The sequence below is a fragment of the Hemibagrus wyckioides genome, linkage group LG02 (genome assembly GCF_019097595.1).
Source record: "Hemibagrus wyckioides isolate EC202008001 linkage group LG02, SWU_Hwy_1.0, whole genome shotgun sequence".
Classification (NCBI taxonomy): domain Eukaryota; kingdom Metazoa; phylum Chordata; class Actinopteri; order Siluriformes; family Bagridae; genus Hemibagrus; species Hemibagrus wyckioides.
In genome coordinates, this window is record NC_080711.1 from 21,557,431 (window position 1) to 21,560,424 (window position 2,994).

The 2,994-nt window shown below is 36.0% G+C and overlaps 1 long non-coding RNA gene across 1 annotated transcript; it reads left to right on the forward strand.

Moving 5' to 3' along the window:
• The first annotated feature begins 1,750 nt into the window (after positions 1-1,750).
• Positions 1,751-2,410, forward strand: LOC131343219 (uncharacterized). The gene is made up of 3 exons (XR_009203120.1): positions 1,751-1,888; positions 2,032-2,149; positions 2,273-2,410. It is a non-coding gene; the product is annotated as an uncharacterized LOC131343219 (long non-coding RNA).
• The last annotated feature ends 584 nt before the right edge of the window (positions 2,411-2,994 follow it).

Below are 2,994 nucleotides of genomic sequence, written 5' to 3' on the forward strand. Positions count from 1 at the left end.
CCCTACAGTGGTGATACTGGTTAGGCTTTTTGTCCAAAGTTTTTAAAGTCTGTTTATAAAGAGATCTTAAAGGTTTAATAACTGTTTCTCCTGCTTGACCCCAACATGTCGCACAATATGACAAATGAGAAAAAATTGTAGCATGCATGAGAGTCGTAGCTACGTCAGTGGGAAGACATTGTCTAATTTGTCTGAAATTTATCAAGTTATATTTTATAGTCCTCACCATTTTCTTTACATGCTTTTTGAAACTAAGCTTTGAATCCAACGTTAAACCAAGATAATTAAACTCTGACAATTTTCTCCATTTATAGAGATTTACATATCTACAATACTTGATATCTTCATGAAGGTTATGTTTAGTGGTAAGTACATTTTACTTGATACTCCTAAGTGAGTTGTACTTGTTATTCCAGCAGAAATATTTACTTAAAAAGTGCTAGTGCACATCGCTATGAGGATTTTTTCAAGTAAACCCTAAAAGGTTTTTGTTAAGTGTATGAACAGGGTACTGTGATTAGTAATTAGTAATTAGTAATGCTCTAAATTCCCCAGTCTACCTTATCCCACTGATTCTTAAGATGTTTTATAAACATACTTAACATGATTTGTAGGTTTATTATTATTTATATATTGTATTCGACTTTAACACTTTTGCTCATTATTGAAGACAATATGAAATATGTTCAAATTTGAGATAAATGTATACTATAGATGTATATTCTCTCCTGTGGGTTGGACATTTAAAATATCCATATTTTTTAACCTATAATACAAGATCAAGTTCATTTCTGGCTATTACTCATTTGCTGGATTGAACGGTTGCCACACATGAATACAAAAACGACAGAAAAATCATCCTAGGCCAAAAATGAAAATGAAAGGTGCAGTCGCATATGCAATATGATTGTACAATGGGATTTGACTATTGTTTACCAGCTCTTCTATGTGGAATTAAGTTACATTAAACGTGCAGCTATCTTTTTGGGAAGCTGAGCTCACTCTTGTTGTTTGAAATACACAATATTGCCAAAAGTTTTGGGACACCCCTTCAAATGATTGTCTTTAGGTGTTGTTTTTTAGTGGTTGGGCTCAGGCCTCTGAGAAATCTCACAGCTAAAATAATTAAGGAGATAAATCCTGTTGTAATTAAAACCAAGCTGTTAAGAGAAAAACTAAAAACAGCGCGAGTTACAACATGATTTCATGAGGGTCGACCATATACTGCATATAAAACCTCCACTGGTTTCCAACAGAACGTCGACCCTTCCAACATGGCGGAGGAATTGACGTGTCTGTATACAAATCACAGCGGCGCCCTCTACTGCCTCCTGATATAAGTGAATAGGACAAGCTGTTATGACAGGAAAGTGTATTTATTAACCATTTATTATCAGATTTAATTGAAACATAATCATCATGCATTATAACCTTAATTAATGTTTATATAAAATATTAAGAATATAACGCGCCATGTTGATGTTTTTTGAAAGTCCCGCCCCTTTTTGTGGTTTTCATTTAAATGTCCAGAGCGCGTGCTTGCGTCATCTAGAAGGCTTTTAAAAGAGATTTCAAAAGAAAACGACGGAGACGGTTAAATGTGTCAAATGTTTTCCAGGATCTGTTGTTGATGATGTGGAGGAAGCCGAGACCACTGAAGGGTTTTTTTTGCAACAGTGCTGATGGTGCTCCTTCTCTCTTTTTTGCTCAGGCACTTGGTGTTTCTCTCCACCTGAGTGGGTGTGTGATGGAGAGTATTTGGGTTATCCTGCCACCATGTGGGGTCTGGGAGTTCTCCTGTTTCATCTTGTCTGTGGACACTTGCCCTTCTGTAATGAGGATGAGATCGTTTACAGGAAGATGGACTTCGCTCCCGGCCTGTCTGAAGGTGAGAAAATGTAGAAGCATCACCATTTAGAACAGCTGAAGATGTAAAACTGGCATTACAAGATTAATAGATTTTTTAATAATATTAATATATATCTGAAATGTCAAAGCACTATCTATAATATCTCATCGCTGCACACACAGGTTGCCACAATCTGATCAATTGGTGTCTGGACCCGGAACCTGAATGTCGGCCCACGTTTGAAGAAATCCTCAGCCATCAGTGGTTTACATCTGGTGGACCTGAGTGAAGGATCTGAGTGTAGGTGGATCTGTTGAAGACTCTCACCCTCACTTACATAAAGAAAGGAAGAAATAAATAAACAAATCTGTATATATAAACAAATATATTGTTGAATAAATGTTCCGTTTTTTTCTTATTTAGCCATTTGGATGTCCACTGTTGTGTTACGCCTCGTGAAGGAGCATGTCCAGGAGATGCTGAAGGCCATGGAGGGAGTCTGAGCAACACTCCTCTAACACACACACACACCTCTCTATCTCAGCCAGCTTAGAGTGATCAGGACATTTTAGGAAATCTATTGTTGGCTATTCAGTGGTCATTAGAATATAAAACTAAGATTAAACTCTGCACTTTTGCCCATTCATTTGTAGAACTGCTTTTGCTCTCCATTTTGTTTGATGATAGATTACTTGTAACTAATTTATAAGATTAAGCAACCCCCAAAATTTGAATAAAGTAATAAATGTCCTGGTCATACTTTAAACACATCTCTTTTCTTTCCCTTTCTTTCTCTCTCCACTTGCTCAAGATCTCCACAGGTAAGTAAATACTTATTACTGTCTTTTATTTTCTGCAGATTTAAACCTGTCTTGCTTTTCTTCTCTCCCTGAGCAGCTGGACACAACATCACTGACCTCTAACATCAACACCTGTTAGTGCTCTCTGACCAACGGACCACATCAACATCTGCAGCTCCGATAAGCGTCTCCATCTTTAGTTTAACTTTTTATTATATACATTACTCATTAAGACTTTAATCTTTATTATAGGTTTAAGATTTTTCTGTATTTTACTATTTATTAGACATTTAAGATTTTGTTGTATTTTAATAGACTTTACTGTTCATTATACTTTTTTATTAA